Source organism: Mastigoproctus giganteus, chromosome 11 (assembly GCF_048544385.1).
Source record: "Mastigoproctus giganteus isolate SK-2022 chromosome 11, ASM4854438v1, whole genome shotgun sequence".
Taxonomy (NCBI): domain Eukaryota; kingdom Metazoa; phylum Arthropoda; class Arachnida; order Uropygi; family Thelyphonidae; genus Mastigoproctus; species Mastigoproctus giganteus.
Genome location: NC_143585.1, coordinates 135,538,654 through 135,557,412, shown reverse-complemented (window position 1 = coordinate 135,557,412; position 18,759 = coordinate 135,538,654). Strand labels below are relative to the sequence as shown.

At 37.4% G+C, this 18,759-nt stretch overlaps 1 protein-coding gene across 1 annotated transcript in view; it reads right to left on the bottom strand.

Annotated features, from left to right (window-relative positions):
• The window catches only part of l(3)73Ah (polycomb group ring finger 3-like lethal (3) 73Ah), a 143,563-nt gene extending 125,204 nt beyond the window's left edge, over nt 1-18,359 (bottom strand). The window contains exon 1 of the mRNA XM_090384801.1: nt 18,141-18,359. The gene's annotated coding sequence lies outside the window, so the exon portion shown is untranslated. The remainder of the gene's footprint in view (nt 1-18,140) is intronic.
• Nucleotides 18,360-18,759: the final 400 nt, after the last annotated feature.

Here is an 18,759-nt window from a genome sequence, read left to right as displayed (position 1 = left end):
TCAATTTATAAGCATATAAATTAAAAGCAAACGACGAAACCTTCCATGACAAGCGCATAACACATACTGAACAAGGATTAACGAGAAACATCCACGCTCGCGATTTTGTCACCCTTCTCCCCCGACCCACTGAGCACTGTTTTGACCGAGAAAGATAATTTTAGCCACGCCCATGTTTTTTTTATGGCGGAAAATATTCACGGCGCTTTAAAATTCACATTTTTTTAGGTTTCATTTTATAATAAATCGGCGATCGCGAATACAGATACCGCGAATAGCGGGGGTTTACTGTACATGGCAATATTTCTTACAGATTGCATCAGATAAGATTGACATGTTGTTGTTATTTGGTTTTTAGGAGCATTAACAACTGAGGCCATATTGCCCCGGGGATATGCGGTGGTCATTCCCTGACCTTCCTGCATCCTCTGTATTTGGTGGCTCACGGGCTCGAACCCCGGTGAGATTGACACATGTAGGTGATGAAGTAATATTGCATCAGCTGTTACCTTCAGCTAAATAAGCATGCTCTGCAAGAGTTGTAGTTATCCCTTGCTCGTGTCAGTTTCGTGAGTCGTGCAGTTGACACCACAAAGAAAGTGCTATTGTTGCTTTAGAGGAAGGATGTTCTTCCCATCGTATTGCTTATAGAGTGTCTTGTAATCAGTCGACAGTGAGTAGATTTCTCTCCACACTCAAGAATACTGGTTCTGCTGATAGGAAAAAAGGAACCAGACACAAACGAGTCTTTAAGCCAAAACAGGACTGAGTTTTGAAGAGCTTATGCCTTAAAAACCATAAAGCTTCTTCATCTGAGCTGAAAAGAGAATGGGAAGAACATACAGGAGTGATAGCAAGTGCGATAATAGTCAGAGGATGCCTCTTCAAAAATGGACTTGTAGCCTGTCATCCTAAGAAAAAGTCCCTCCTCACACGAAAAATGCCCGATTAATTTGGTGAAGGAGCATGTCAAATGGACCCAGAGCAGTGTAAGTTGGTTATTTTCTTGGATGAGAAGAAATTCAACCTGCACGGCTCTGATGGGAGTCAAACAATTCGCCGTAGACGTGAAGAATACCATCCAGACTGTTTCAATGGTGTCTACAGTGAAATTCCCTACCAGCCAAATGATATAGAGGTGCATTTTGTATCGTGGCGCAGGTCACCTGCAGTTTATAAAAGGTTCCGTAAATGCCAATGGATACCTGGCTATATTGTAAGGCAAATTGCTGCCAACCATTAGAGACCATTTCAACCTGCCAAGTAACTGCATCTTTCAGGAAGACTCTGCTCCTTGTCATCGGACGAATAGTGTAAGTAGGCACATCTGTAGTGACTTCAGTAGCTTCATTTCTGCATTAGAGGTGCAACAGTAAAGTGTTTACATTTGTTACAGGTGAAGAAATGGTTGGAAGAACAGTCCACTGCAACTATTAGCTGGCCAGGAAACAGTCGGGACCTGAATCCTATAGAGAACTGTTGGCATCGTGTGGAATGTGCAGTTGCCAGAAAGAAACCAAATGCCCTTCGCGAACTTCAGGAAGCCATAATTGTGTTTGGAACCACGAACTATCAGTTGATTATCTTCAGAAATTGATCTTGTCAATGCCTTGACAGTGTGCTGCTGTCATCAGGGCCAGAGGCAGTTCAACTAAATATTAGTTTGCACCTGGTGAGCTTTTCATTTTGTTTTCCATTTAAAATGATAAACTGAAGCAAATTGAGGGCTTCTGGGGGAAAGTTGGCAAGAACATTGCATTTGGCACTGCTTCTGCAAAGGCATCAGCAATCTTGGAACCCATCATACAGAGACCTTAGAAATGTGCAGATGGTCATGTAAAATTCTGTGGGCAGACCTATAACTAACTGCCACTGCATTTGCGATGAAATGAATTGTCACATGTCTGTCACTCCGCACCAGCTGCTCAATCTCAGCAACCACCTCACTGTCTGTGGATGTTGATGGCCTTCCTTCTCTTGGCTCGTCAAAGACACTTGTACGACTGCACTGGAACTCCCATTTACTTTTTTACAGTATCATAGTATGGACAATTCTGCCCATACACAGCTTTCATTTTTTTGTCAATTTCCTGAGCTTTCTTGCCCTGCAAATGCAGAAACTTGATCACTGCTCGATATTCCACTTTGTCAACCATAGCGTCCTTCCTCAGATTCTGGGCTTCACCTCCTGGTGTACAATCACCTACTGGCATATATATGCGCTTAATAATTTACTTCTAATTTACACTCGTGAGCCAAAACATTACAGAGGAGGACAACAAGATTGGTAAGGGGAACAAAGGGGTTCTCTTACCAAGAAAGGCTTAAGTTCAGCAAATTGCAGCAGATGGAGACTAGACACCTGCAAGTTGATCTGATTGAGGTGTATAAGACCTTGAATGGGTTGTGCATGCTGAATTCTGATGGAATTCTTCCGCTTGCTCAGATTATGAATCTTGCAGAGGCATAAATTCAAATCAAGGAAAGACAGTTGTAGAATAGATGTGAGAAAATGGAAATTTGACTTTAGCCAGCAGGTGGTTAATTGCTGTAACAAACTTCCACCTGCTGTTGTGGAAGTTAATAGCTTAAATAAATTCAAGGAAGAACTGGAAAAACTTTTAGAGGGAATGGTTGTGCGATTGTTTTTTTTTTTTTTTTTTTTTTTGGCTGATGCTACTAAGCTCATACGCTTGCTTTCTTGCATCACCTGTCTCTATTATTACAACAACAATGCTGATGAAACAGAACTTTTTAATAATTTGACACCTGACAATACATTTAAATTCAAATGGGAAAAATGTGTTGGTGGAAAAAAACAAAGGCTCGCTTGACAGTGTTCGTAAATATGACAGGAACTGATAAAAAACAGTTTGTTATCGGAAAATTGTTAAAACTTCAGTGTTTCATAAACATAAGGAAACTTCCTGTGGAATACACTGCAAACAAGAAAGCTTGGATGACTTCGGATATTTTTCGGGAATATGTAAATGATTAGAATAAGGAGCTATTCAAAAAGAAGAAAAATATTTTTTTGTTAGTTGATAACCGTCCTGCACATTCCCAGATTCAAAATTTGTCCAACATTAAGGTAGCGTTTCTGCCTTACAAACCAATGGACATAGGTATAATCAAGAATTTGAAAGGATTTTATAAAAAAGACTTCTAGTTCTACATCTGATCAGTCAAAGAGAACAGAAACTTAACAAGTCTAAATCGATATCAGATGCTACAAATTGATTGAATGATGAGTGGAACAACGTTACTTCGACAACCATATTGAATTGCTTCAAGAGATCAAAATTAAATTCAAATGAAATTTCAGTTGTAGATGAAGATGGAAACGAAGGAAACAACTTACCATTATCCGAATGGTTGCTACGTAACGACGTCGTAGGTTTTAATACTGATAACATTGATGAATTTGTACAAGTCGATGACAACTTATTAACTAGTGGTCGTCCTACAGAGAGTGACATTGTAGATGCTGTGCTCAAAGATGATAATGACGATGATTGTGATGATGATATGATGACAATCTGACAAGTTCAAGGTGCAATGGACATAGTCAATTTTTTTGAAGGAATTGAGGCAACTAATGAGACTTTTAACGCATTGAGTGTTTTAAGGGGAAACTCAAGAAATATCAAAGTGAAATATTCAAAACAAACATCAATTTTAAGATTCATAAATAAACACTAATTGAAATCGTGTTTATTATTAAATAGTATTGTTTTTAATTACAGAGAAATAAATTGTGTTTTAGTATTAAGTGTATGGTTTTAAAATTATAGACAAATAAATTGTGTTTAATATTAAGTATATTGTAGTTTATACAAGCATATTAATAAAAATAATATGTAGGTATATACTTAATATTATTTCTTTTATCTCTAATATTTCTTTTGTTTTTTGAATCCCTTTTTATCAAGTTATTGAGAATTTAAAAAAATAGGAGGCAGATTTAATTCTTCCACTGATATAAAGTTTTCATTGTCTAATGGCTCCATTTGAGTAAAAATGTTCATATGAAAATGGATACAGTGGACAGTGTCTGTTGTGTGGTGCCAGTTGTTTCCCACAGAACTGCACTTAGTGATGGGGGAAAGATGCAAGAGTTGGCAAACTGTGTTTGTCTGTTGTGTTGTTCGTCTGGTCATTATTTACTGGGAGGCAAGATCACCATTGAGGAAGGATGGTTGCAGGATAGATGTGCAGAAGTTTGCCTTCAGCCAGGTGGTTGATTGTTGGAACAGGCTTCCATCAGTTGTGGAAATGGAAGGGTTGAATAAATTCAAGGAAGAACTAGACAAATTCTTGGAGGGTACAGATTGTTGGAACAGGTTTCCATCAGTTGTGGAAATGGATGGGTTGAATAAATTCAAGGAAGAACTAGACAAATTCTTGGAGAGTACAGATTGTTGGAACAGGTTTCCATCAGTTGTGGAAATGGATAGGTTGAATAAATTCAAGGAAGAACTAGACAAATTCTTGGAGGGCACAGATGGGTGAACTGAGTGTTTTTTTTTTTTCACTGATGCTATATAAGCTTGAATTCTTGCATCATTTGTGATTACTATTACTACCAACACCAAGGAAGACATCTCTCAGCATCTGTGGATGACACAGGGATCAGGGTCACGTGAGTAAGAGGAACATCTAATGGAGCCTCCTCCTCCTCCAGAAAAGCAAGGAAGGAAAGAGCCCAGAAAAGAAAAGGAGACATACAAGGGATGTCCCCAGGCAAACAGGAGTGCAAAACAACTAGTGGGTAGAGAGCCCTATAGAAGGGTGATAGTTAAAACTGGGGAAAACAGTAGAGCAGTTAGATTAAAATTGTTAAAATGATTCCATAATCCTACCCCCAGAAAGGGGTTAGCAAGGATGAATCAAAGTAATCCCATGCCAGGAAAACACAGCATCAGCAATTTTAGTCTGGGGTAGTCAGTGGTGAGCTATAGCGGACTCACAAGAGCCCACTGTTATTTTTTTTTGAAAATTTGCAAGCCCATCGTTTAGACGACCATTTATTTTACAAATGAAATCCCGAATGCAATTATTGAGTATCCAGAGCTGAAACTAAGGTGGGGAGAGTGGGACCCCATTCCTAGCATTTTAATGGCACAATCAATCACTTATGTATTTTAAAATTGCTTCATTTTTGATTTAATTACAGTCGGACCTCTGTTTAACCAACTTCTCCATAGCAAATTTTTTGGAATTCCCCTTGGGAATTACATTTAAAATAGTTTCCGTTGAACAAAGAAAATTTCCATGTAACAAATGGATTAGGAGAGAACTCTGTATGCATTGTTCTTAGAAAGTGCAAATTAAGGATTAAAGGGATTACCGTTTCACAATGTTAGTGGTGTCCGTAACACTTATGCAGTCACATAAGGAGAAGTCGTGCTAGTCAATATGCTTTCCATAGCCAGTCAGAGGATTAAGAAGGTTCCCATGGATAATAGCCTCTGGTCAACCTGTGCTATGGTTCCCTTTATTCCAACAAACAGGCATATGTTTTTCGGAGAGGTGAGTGATCCAAACATTCCAGTAAATTTCTCCTGTATGTTTACATGGTCACAGTAGCTGAATATCCGTGCAATTCCGACATTTGTAGAGTTCCAAATCGACAAGTTATTACCTACATTTTACAAACATACTGGCTCACTTTCCAGCATTTACATCCCATATCAGCATGTGGTTTGATAAGATGTGGCTGAGCAAGAGAACATCGTTGAGGCAGAATAAGGTAGTCCTTGTTCTAATATGCAAAGGATATCCATGTGTCCAAATGTTTCACAATCAAGAGTATGGGGAACACCATATTTATGCATGGCTTCTTTACAAACCATATGCACAAAAGAAGCATGTATTTTTACCACATACAGTGAGTCTAAAACCTGGGGTTCCTGCCGGATGGCTGGAATTTCGTAATTGGCTGAATGACAATCACAATTTGCATTTATAGCCTATTCAGTGATGAAGCTCAATTCACCCAAGACGGTGTCAACAACACTCAATTCCCATGTTTGCTCAGAAGTCAATCTCCATGCCACAGTGGAGAGAAATTCTCAACACAGATTCAGTATTAATATGTGATGTGGAATCCACTATGATCAGTTGATTGATCCATATTACTGGACAGATCTATCTACAATTTCTGCAAAATGCCACACATGACTGTTAGAAGATGTACCTTTGGCTCCGCAATTTTAAATGTAATTCCAAAACAATGGTGGAAGTACATTTGACATTATACTCCTCCTCCTCCTCCTCACAGATCTCATGTGGTAGTTACTCACCTAACTAACTGGTTCCAGGGACAACAGATCGATCCCAAAATTGCCCATCTAGGTCAGTGAGCCTAAACCGTTTAGATTTTTGGTTGTGGTGGGATGAAAGACCTTGTATACCACGCTAAAGTGCAAAAATAATATGTATTACTTGATCACATATTGAATGCTGTGGCCCACAGCAACATCATGTCTGTCTTTTAAGACATACGTGATGAACTTAGCCCAGCAGCATATGAGATCCACCCAAGAGTGGTGAAATGCAATGCAGTTGAAGGTGTTTATGACAATATACTCTAATAACACACACATACATCTGTAAACAGACTAACAAATAAACATTTTATCAGTTATGTTATGTGTCTGTTATTTTTTATTGCATATTATTCATAATTGCTTTGTTTTTATTTCTAAGATTCAAACATATACAGCTCTGCAATTGTTCAGGATTGAACCCATGCTTATGTGCACCTTTTAACCCAAGATTGCCTCAAAAATCAGCTCCTGAAGTTGTGCCATATATTTGAAAATCACCATTTATACATGTTCCTACTCATCTGGCCCTCCAAATGGAAAAAAAATACACGTACATCGATACTCAGGAAAGGCAGGGGCATGATAAAAACAAAATTTTAGCTTCTGGTAAGATCAACTAATGCTGATATATACTGCAGGGCTAAAGGAAACATTGTGCCATCTCAAGATAATGAATGAAGAAATTTGTTACAGGAAATAAGTGCATAGTGCATTCAGGGGAGTGGAAGCAGGGTTATTAGCATTAGTATAGTCACGTGATGCATGAAAACAAGCTTATACAGCATCATCCAAAAAAAAACCCATTTGCTCCAAAAGTTTATCCAGTTCTTCCCTGAATTTATTTAAGTACCAACTTCCGCAACAACAGATGGAACTTTGTTCCAGCAATCAAATACGCATTGGCTAAAGGCAAATTTCTGCACATCTATTCTACAATTGTCTTTCCTCGATTTGAATTTATGTCCCGTTAGGTGAGTAATCTGAGCAAGAGGAAGAATCCCATCAGCACTGAGCTTGCTCAACCATTCAAGGCATTATACACCTCAATCAGATCACCTAGCAAGGTAGTCTCCAGATGCTTAAATATGCAGAACTTAAGCCTTTCTTGGTAAGAGAAACCCCTTGTTCTCCTCACCAATCTCATTGCCCTTCTCTGTACTTATTCCAGCAACTCTACATCCTTCCTAAAACGAGGCCTCCAGACTTGTGTGCAGTACTCAAGGTGTGGCCTACTAATGCCTTATACCAGGGGTGGCCAACAAGTCGATCACGGCTTTAATTTCAATCAATCATGACGAATTTTAAATACTGTATATATATATATATATATATAAAAAATAGATTAGTCAAAATTTAAATGTTATGATTGTTATGCGCCCCACTGCATATGCTTATTACAAATCCGTTGAACCATGACTTGTCTTGGTGCTGCGCAGCCACTAGGCTTGTTGAAAATACACGCAGTTACATTGTGGAGAGCGTAGTGTATGTGTCAAATTCTTATTTAGATTACTTAATATTAATAACTGGACAGTACTTATATGTTAATTTAATACCCTTTGATTTAAAATATACTACGAAAAAGAGTAAAACGCATCATTTTCATCAAGAGTGAGAACTACTTTTTATACTGACAATACTTTTTTGTAATGATGAAGGAAAAATGTTGTTCGATTTGCAATGCTTCTGCAGCTATACCCAAAAAACAAAATTTAGAAAGGCACTTCAACGCACTCCATGGTAAATACCAATCGGATTTTCCACCTAATAGTGACTTTAGAAAAAATAAATTAAAAGAACTTAAATCTAGATTATTCGCACAACAAAATTTCTTCATGACACCTAATTTACAATCTAAAGCGGTAACTGTAGCATCATTTGAAGTGGTCGTCTTTCAAAAAATGCAAACTATTTTCTGATGGTCAATTCATCAAAGACACATTTTTAGAAAGAACATATTCTCTTTAAATACTAAGTGTTATGGACATACAGCTCAATTGCTCATTTTTATTCGTATAGTCTTTGATGATTCTGCCACTAGTGAAGGACTGCTAGGTATGGTTTCATTAAAAGAAAGAACTAGAGGTCTTGATATACTTAATGCATTCAAAAATTTTATTGAACAAATTAAATTACTGCTTTGAAGCTCGTATCAATAACAACAGATGGAGCTAAAGCAATGACAGGGCATCTTAACAGATTCATCGCATTGTGCCAAAGGGATGGTGAATTCCCAGATTTGAGTTACCACTGTATCATCCACCAACAAGTGTTAGCCAGCAAAAGATTAAATACTAAAAGTGTTATGGACATGGCTTTAAAAATCGTGAATTCCATCGAGGACAATTACTTCAAAGGAGACTTTTTAAAATGCAACTCGATGAAAATGAACCAGATCTGATATTACACACAGATACGAGGTGGCTGAGTCGGAGTAAGTTTCTACAGAGATTTCGAAATTTTCTGAATGAAATTAAATTGTTGATCAAAGGGGAGATGATTATCAGCTGTTGTTGTTATTTAGTTTTTAGGAGCATTAGCAACTAAGGCCATATTGCTCCAAGGATATGTGGTGATCATTCCTGACCTTTCTGCATCCTCCATATTTGGTGATCACGGGCTCAAACCCCAGTCTGATCAAGAAGCGTGTGCTAGGCACTGCTGCTCCTGCCCACCTGGCTACGGAGGCGCCTGATTATCAGCAACTACACGATATGGAGTAGTTGTGTGGTCTGGCTTTTTTTGGCAGATTTTACCAGTAAATTAAGTGATCTGAATTTGGAATTACAAGGAAAAAATAAAAATGTGGATGACATGATTAGTAGTATTTCTGCATATATCAATTTTTGGCAATGGCTAAGGATCTCAAAGAAAAAAATTCGATCATTTTGCAAAAATATCCCATTTTTGAATTAAATAGTAAGAAATATGTTTCTGAAACTGAGAAAGTTATGGATGATTTTGAAACCGGATTCAGTGATTTTAAAACAATTGCAGACATTGTTCAATATATTTCTTATCCATTTAATGTCGACTTATATTGGAAACAAATTGCAGAAAAATTTGCTGAGATTTTTCACATGGGAAAAATTTTTTTCCCGATGTGAAAAGTTTGAAAATTAAATTATTTTAATTCCAGATCATCAGAAAAAGACTTTTGGAAATATGTTTGCCGAGAAAAGTACCCAAATGTAAAAAAATGCAGTGAACTTTTAAATTCCTGTTTGGTTCCGCATATCTATGAATCAGCCTTTTCGTATTTGAAACAAACTAAGTTATAATATTAATTTATAAACAACATTTTTCAATGTGCATTGATTAACTTTTTTAATCATGTGCAATGAAATTCTTGAGATGGTAGATTGCAGCACATTTTGAAGAAAAAAAACTAGATCGCATCACAAGTTGGCCACCCCTGCCTTATACAAAGGGATAGCCGACCGGGCTAGCCAGGAGGGTAAAATGTCTGCCGGACAACCCAAAAGTAAAGTGTAAAGTGTGTTTAGGGTCAAACGGCACCAGGGGTTTCCCCATCTCCGCATAGTTTACATTGTGGGTGAACCAGCTGACTGGAAAAGCCAGATTTAAAAGTGTGCGGACTTTGTATACGTGTGATGCCTTGTACCGTTGTTCATCTGGCCATTTAGCTGCTGGGCCCCTACTGAGGCCCAACATTGCCCCACTTATGCCCCGTGGAGGCAGACCAGGAACTCAGTAGTCTGTTTCACTCTGGCTGGTCCTGCCACTTAATTTTATGAAATTTCGGCAGCTAGGACCTAAAAAAAAAAAAAAAAAAAACAGAGAGAGACGTGTCAACGTTGGGGTAGAATGGCTTGGTTTTGTTATGGGTGTAATGTAATTTAGACATGTTAAGTTTTTGGTGTGTAGGGCTTTTGCTAGCGTATAGGTAGAGAGGGGGAGAGAAAGACAGAAATATGGGGCCAATAGAGTAGGTAGCCCGAGCTTTCAGTGAGGCATGCCCTTGCCCCACCAGAGTAGAAGATATGGGGTGGAGAGGAGGGGAGAGGACTAAAATGTCCCTACCTCCCCAAGGATGTAGGCAGAAAGGTGAAGGGGCTAGAGTACTCTTCACATCTCCATATGGCTATTGGCAGCTACTGCTGCATTTCTGTTTTCAAGTTTCTTCACTCATGGGGCAAGCTCCATCCTTGTGCCTCTCATCTTTAGTTTCAGCCCTTACTTTGTCCTGGCTGGTGTCTCAATAGTGGTACTTGATGTCAGTCAATGTAGATGGTGATTAATGTCCTTCTCCCGACGAAGAGGTCTTGTGGGAGCTGGGATAATGCTCTATATTCATCCTCAGTATCTATGAAATGGGATTCCAATCCTTTTGGTAGGTATCTTATTTTTGTTATAAGTACCCCTCTGAGGTCTTCATACTGTGGGCACTCGTAGACTATGTGATTCCAGCTTTCTGTCTCCCCGCATGTACAGTTGGGGTCCTCGGTGAGTCTGAATCCATGCAGCTTCTCATTGTAGGGTCCATGTCCTGTTATTAGAGATGTCATATAGTACCCTGGGAAGTACCAGGTCTGCTGTTTTGGGTAGATTTTCTGGAGGTCTGGTAGATATCTTCTGGTTATTTCGACCTTGATGGTCTCCATCCATCTTCTCTGCCATAATTTTAGCAGGTGGGTCTGTAGTCTAGTTTTTTCTGTTTTTAGGTTGTTTGCTGGGTCAGTTGTATAGTCCAGATGTGTGGCTGCTACTCCCCTGGATAGCAAATATAGCAGACCTGTGCAAACGACTTCCAGGTCCAAAGGAAGTGCTCCAGCAAGTACTTGCAGTGCTGGGGTACTTAGCATTAGCATTTTACTTAGCATTAGTAGAGGCATTTGATGCAAGAAAGCAAGCTTATGCAGCATCAGCCAAAAAAAAAAAAAAAAAAAAAAAAAAAGTAACATAAATAAATAAAAATAACCACTTCCACTTCACCCCTCTGTTCGTTCGAAATACCTGTCCAGCTGAGCCTTAAACTTATTTAGGCTATCAACTTCCACGACAAGGGATGGAAGTCTGTTCCACCCACCAACCACCCGCTGGCTAAAGGCAAATTTCCGCACACTCACTGTGCTACATGCACACGTCGTAGTATGGTCATTTGAATCATGTCCAGGGTTGCCGGTTCGAATCCAGCCTCGGGCTTGGATCAGAGTAAAATGCAAAAACTTTGAGAGGTGCATTATGGCCACAGAAGCCGATGCGCCAACAACTAACAAAAAAAAAAAAAAAAAAAAAAAACAAAGGGATAATCAACTCATTATTCCTGCTAACAAAATTCCTGTATATCATTGACAAGACCCAACAAGCTGCTCAGGCAGCCTATCTACACTGCTCAGAAAACTTCATATCTGACTGCACAATTATACACAGGTCTTTTTCATTCTCCACTACCCTGAGTGTAGTACTGCACAGTTGGTACACTATTCTGGGGTTACCGCTGCCCATATGTAGTACTTTGCATTTGTCAATGTTAAACTTCAGTTGCCACCTCTCAGCCCACCTGCCCAACTTTTCTAGATCCTGTTGCAGTAGTGTACTATCATTCCTGTCATTAACAACCCTATCAACCTTCACAACGTCTGCAAACTTGGACTTATGCCTGCTATACCTTCATCAATATCTTGATAAATATAGAAAACAACAATGGGCCCAACACTAAACCATGGGGGGACTCCACTAACAGCATTAGTCCATGAAGAGCAGTTTCCATTGATTACCACTCTGCCTTCTCCCTCTCAACCATCCCTTTATTCATAGCTGCAACTTGTCCTTAATACCATACTGCTCCGATTTGTAGGTGTTATGCTTTTATTGATCAAAAGCAACCAATTGTTTCCAGGGTATGAGCAAACCCAAGTGGACAATGAGTCTGTAATGCAAGATGACAAGTGGTAAAAGAAAGATGAATATGAGTGTCACAGGTGAAATGTATGCAAGGAGTATGATGAAAATCTCTTTAAGCACTAGCACCTGCAAGCAAAGATGAGTGCCCAGGTGACTGCCTTACCTGATATAAACAGGAAATTGCACACTGACAATATACAAACCAAAGTGGGATCAGTGTTTCGTACTGAATGGATGACTATTATTGATAACAACATATCAGAGATAATCAAAGAGGGATACTAACACCCTTGACCTTGTCTTCACAAGGAACCAGAGTTGTCAGGAGTAGGAGTTAACAGCAAGTAATGACAATAACGTCATAAAATAAGTAGTATCTGAAGTACCACAGAAAGGATTATACGCAAGCATTTTTTCAGCGTGGCTTATGCTGTATAAGTTTGCTTCCTTGCATCATTACCTAATAATAACAAAAAAATAATAAAAATAATAATAAATACACATAGTTACCAACTATAATGCTACACTGATCTCTATGAAAATTATAAAAATATGGGAAACAAAAACTACTGATGGAGTGAAACAATTGAAAGTTCAGTATGAGAAATCACTGATAAAGAGAGCCAAGGAATTCCAGCCATAACCTAAATACAAAAACGAGGAGAGTAAATCGTATTAAATAGCCTATTCTGTTCATCATGAGGAGAAAAAACAAACAAATATATATGGTTGTTAAAATTAAAGTATCCCTATGTAGAGGGCTCTGGAGCGAGTGCTAAGGCTCATACTGAAGAGAAATTTGGACAACAGTTACAATAAAGAATGCGCTTGCCATTTATTGAAAAAAAAAAAAATAATAAAAAAAAAAATATATATATATATATATAGTTACAAAATTTGTCCCTGCACGGCACTGTGTCACTGTATGGCACCTAACTATCTTAGTTACGATTATTCAAATAACATAAGTTAAGTTATTGCCACAGCACCACTACTCAGCTCTACTGTACTGTACAAAAGCAAAGCAGTCTCTTCAAAATCATACAGTAGATGTTTGCTTGCACTACAGCAGCAATGTCAACAATGTTGCAGGAAAAGGCACTATTAGTGAAACTGTACTATCAGAACAGCAACAGCGCAGCTATCAGAGAATTCCGGCATCAGAGGTGCATAAGGCGTGGACCTATGACTGTTTGTGCTGTCTGCGTGTTCAACCAGGTAGAGGTCGAAAACGAGTGGACTCCTCTCATGTTGAAGATGTGGCTATGGCTGTCGTGGATTTATCAAGTCAATCTCCATGTGGTAGCACAAGTGTGCAAGCTGTTTCTTGTGAAGTGGACATGCCGTATTTCACTGTAAGGCTAGTAATGCATCAGGTGTTGTGGTACTATCCTTACAAGATGCACATGCTACAGCAGCTAAAGCATGGTGATACAGATATTCATTTCACATACGCACTTTAGTTTCTGGCGCGAATGACAGTGGATATCACTTGGCCATGGAACATCCTTTGGAGTGATGAAGCTCACTTCTGCTTAAATGGACAAGTGAATACGCACAACTGTCGCATTTGAGCAACAGAAAACCCTCAAGTTATCCAAGAGGTCCCATTGCATTCTCCAAAAGTGACAGCTGTCCACAGTGTGATGTGGATTTACAGCCACATTCATGATTGGGCCATATTTTTTGAACGGGTAACACCGACTGGACCCAGCACCTGTTCCATCACTGGACAGCGATATTATGAATATGTTGGCAAATTTTGCAATACCAGCGCTGCAAAAACGTGGATGCCTTCAGGATGCCATATTCATGCAAGATGGTGCACCACCCCACATCCACTGTTGTGTCCAAAGATTGCAAAGACAACACTACAGACGAACAGGTCATCAGCCGTTGTTTCCAGACATCTTGGCCACCAAAATCACTGGAACTCACCCCATGCGACTTCTGGCTGTGGGGTTTTTTTGAAGAACCAGGTGTATCGGGAAGGATGTCAAACTCTGGCAGATCTGAAGGACAGCATTAGACATGTGCTGGCTATTCCAGTTGACATGTCACGTTCTGCTGTAGAAAATGCTGTTCTTTGAATGGAAACTGTTGTTGACCAAAATGGAGGGTACATCGAACAAATGTAGCACTGTTCAAGTGATTTATATTGCCACAGCGCCATATAGTGACAAATTTTATAACTACATTTTTTTCTCCAATAAATGGCGAGCGCATTCTTTATTGTACCTGTTGTCCAAATTTCTCTTCAGTATGAGCCTTAGAACTTGCTCCATAGCCCTATACATAGGGATACTTTAATTTTAACAACCCTGTACATAAGTTTCAGAAGGTTACCTCACTCAAGCTTATTATAAAACAGTAACAACGAATAATTTGTAAAAAACTAATCCTGCACTCCACAACTTCTCAACATCCATACAGTTTCAAACTTGCTGTCCTTTCATTCCTGAAATTCACTGTTAAAAGGGAAGACTTACAAGGCAAATTTAGCAACAATAATTTTACACAATTTATAGCAGGTTATAACTCATTATTTCCAATGTCTTTTTTAATCTGCTTTGTTTCAGATTAGTCTTAATTCAATATTCACAAGACAAACGTTCTTGGTAGATTACATCAGTAATTTTAATATGTTAAAATATAGATCTCTATGTTTATGAAATTATTCACAATGGTTTTTCCATAAAAGTAATTTCTGCAATTAGAAATCTAAAAAAATATACCATTCCATTATTATATTGTCAGCATGTATTATTCAGTATTCCTTGATAATGTTGCATTACCATTTAATTTTTTTCACCTCTACAGTCCAAAAATAATTCAATGGTAAGATTTTGAACAAGTCTGAAATGTTGATAATACTTTAACAGCACAAGAAGGAATGTCTAGGCACCTCCATAGCCAGGTGGGTAGGAGCAGCAGTGCGTAGCACACGCTTCTTGATTAGACCGGGGTTCGAGCCCATGACCACCAAATACGGAGGATGCGGAAAGGTCAGGGAATGACCACCTCATTATCCCCAGAGTAATATGGCCTTAGTTGCTAATGCTCCTAAAAACCAAATAACAAACAAATGTCTCTGATTTCCAAGGGATGAGTCAATTAGTTCTACAGAAAACTTTTCCATACCTTTCACACGCAACCTATAGATTAGCAAACAATCAACAACATGAGTTTGCTACTACTGGTTATTACTAATCCTGAATGACAGCTTCTGTCAAATCAGCCTCCATATTACATAAAGGCCCTTAATAGTCACGATATTTCCAGAATTGCTCTTTATATTTGATTCATTCTAATTTTTGTAAAAATTATGGAAATCATAAAATTAATATTTTTGAAAGTTTAAAAAAGTGTGTAATATGAAGGAAAGTGTAGACTTCAAATTATAAAAGGAATAATATACAGATAATACTATCCCTCCTTTTCTTCTTTTTGTAACTGAAAAGGTCTGCCTAGTAGAAATTACCACGAAAACTCAACATAATGAAAAATTTGTTGTTATTAACATTAACACTAGTGTGCATTTGCTAGAAACAAAAAAAAAAATAAGATGTTCTCTTAGTTTTCACAATTTTATTTCTGTGGATAATAATATTATCTAAAAATAATTACTTTTTTGTAGTAAGAAGAAAAACAGGCAGATCAAGGCACTTACTAGGCTTTCCTCTCACTTTGTAGTGTGTGTGTGTGGGGGGGGTGAAGTGGGTAGGCCTAGTGAAAGCCTGTTGCTGCCTATAGTTTTCCTTCTTACTATAGTATAATCATTAATTAAACCGTTATTTTTTAATAGCTCACATGAAATCTGAATGGTATGAGGGTTTGATCAGTATTAGTAAGGCCAAATAATGAAGGAAGCAAACATAAATAAAATAATAAAAATTCAAATAAAACAGAATATTCATACTATTACCATTCCCACAAGGTAATCATCCAATTCTGCTTTAAACTTAGTAGACCCTCTTGCTTTGGAAGACAACTTATTCCAGTATTTGACAACCCATAGGTGAACTATATAAGATCCAATACTCTGTCCTTCCAATATTCTTTCCCTGAGATTTTATATTTGTGTCCCCTGGTTATGTCTCGCCCACAAGGGAGAAGAGACCTACCTCATTCATTTTACTCAATCTCTTCAGTGCCTTAAACACACCTCAATTAGATCTCTCCTTAGATGTCTGGCTGTCAACTTTTGCAATCTGTACCATCTAAGTCATTCTTGTTTTTACCAATTCTGATTGACAGCTGTCATCAGAACTGATAAAAATAAAATGAAGAAAAATTAAGAAATTCAGAAATGCACACCAGTTGACTGTTCAGCTAATTGACCAATCACATTGAAGTTTCACAAAAGTTTTCCAAAATGCATAAGGCCCTTTTGAATTTTGCTTCCTAAAAATTTTTCATGTGGAATTATGAAAATTGTTAAAGGTGTAGACAGCAGAAATGGCTGCATTATTGTTATTATTATTTTTTTATATATACTACTGCAACAATGACAGAGAATTTATGAATAGATACTGGCACATTTAGGAGTCAAAACATGTCACATGAAGTTTTTTTTTTGGGTGGGGGGGGGGTTGAAGTTTGTGAATATGCAAAATAAAGTATACACCAAACTAGTTAACACAGCATCATCTGGCCAGTGTCCTGCCCAGAAAACACAAAACTAAAAATTTTATAAATATGATTATATATTCAGTTTATATTACTATCATTTGCTTGTGTTTAAATGCAACAATTTATTATTGTCAGTGAAGTAGAAAAAAAAAAAAAGGATGATAATAATTAGTCAGAAATTGATTTCCAACTAACAATAGAAAATATAATCTGCCAGTCTTTACACAAAAGCCTAATAATAAAAATCATTCAAGAACACAATCTTTTAAGAGGAATTGAATTAAAAGGATCAGGTGGAGGGGGGGCTTATTTAAATAGACCAAATCCAAGTGTATATTGGGTTAAATTTCTAGATATCCACTGCTAAACAAAATTTTATGTCACTAGAAATGCGTTATAATTAACTAGCATGCAACGTAATTTATTTTTCTTGTGCATTAAATGAATCTTACTAGATGTCAAACTCCAGACTTTATTGGCCACAAAAAATTTACACAAAATATTTTAGCATACTGATCCTTGCAGAAAAATTACCGATTCCTTGACCAATAGGCCTTCTTGAAATGGTAAAATTCTGTGGTTCATACAGGGGAATGGATATCGGGCTTCAGCCCATTCCAAAGTTCCCGATGAACACGCAAAAAAGAAAAAAAGAAAAAAAAAAAAACGAACAATTTTCTCTGGTTCAAAGCAGCTGCTCTGACCGTCAGCTTCGCCCATAAAAATCCTGGATACTAACCTAGAATTTCTGAATTTTTACTGAATTTAATACAAGTTAGTTTATCTGATTAATGTACCATTTTCATATATGGTACAGCACTATTAGTTGGGCCTCAACACAAACATTTAAGGATCACACACGCCCCGCGTGTTTGACATCTTATGCAAACTATAAAATAATATTCAACTTTTCAACCACAAATTTCATAAGCTTCTAAATTTAGGATCACTTGCGTAGTCTACTGTTTACACTGTATTAGGCAAACTTGCTACGGCAATAAATTCTTAAGCATCAAGGTGAAAAAAAATGTGCAAGATGCTTACACAGAATCAACAAAATCAAATCTCTTCACGTTTACAATTCGCAATGAAAAGACATGACAACTACGCAACAAAATTTCCGACTGAATCCAGATTCAAGTGAATGAACCCGAAAGCTTTCATAATAGTTCTGATTTATAAATAGTACTCGAATACAAGTATATAACAACCAATTTTTAAATCTATATCTTAACAAAACGATGAAAACGTTTCACATTTATATAACACATTAACATCCAGAATATATTACTAAATAACACTTCTCACCTCATGTATGCCAATTCACCAAAGAATATGTTACGGTTTACCCCGTTTTTAATGTTTTACGATGTCTTACCGCGAACCGAATCATCCGCTTCTTTTCTTACATAGGCCTAACACTTCACTTCGAGCGCTGTAGAGAATGCCATTTAAATTAACAAAACCAACCTGCTAAATGACTTGTTTTCCTCACATAAAAAACATACACAAAAATTTATTTGAAGAAATACTGATCTGTAAAAACAAAAAGCCACAATCACTCATTTTGTACGCAAATACAATTCGTTTCTATGATAAGAATTCTCCCCAGCTCATTTTAATGTTACACATTTTGTGAGTTAAATAGAGGGAGCAATAAGCTTAGTCGTTTCGAACAAATAATACCTATTTAAACCTATTTTAGAAAATGGATTTATTTATTTATTATTATTATTATTTATTTTATTTCAGTAAGCATGAAACATTTTCAATATTACATGCGTTTTATTCATTTCGTTGATAATGGTTTTCAAAACGACTATTATGCGTTTTAATATGTGTTTGCAATTTTCAGCATGTCTGGCAATTTTATGATCGATAACAAAGGTTTGATACTTTATGATATCATACAAAGATCAAAAATGTA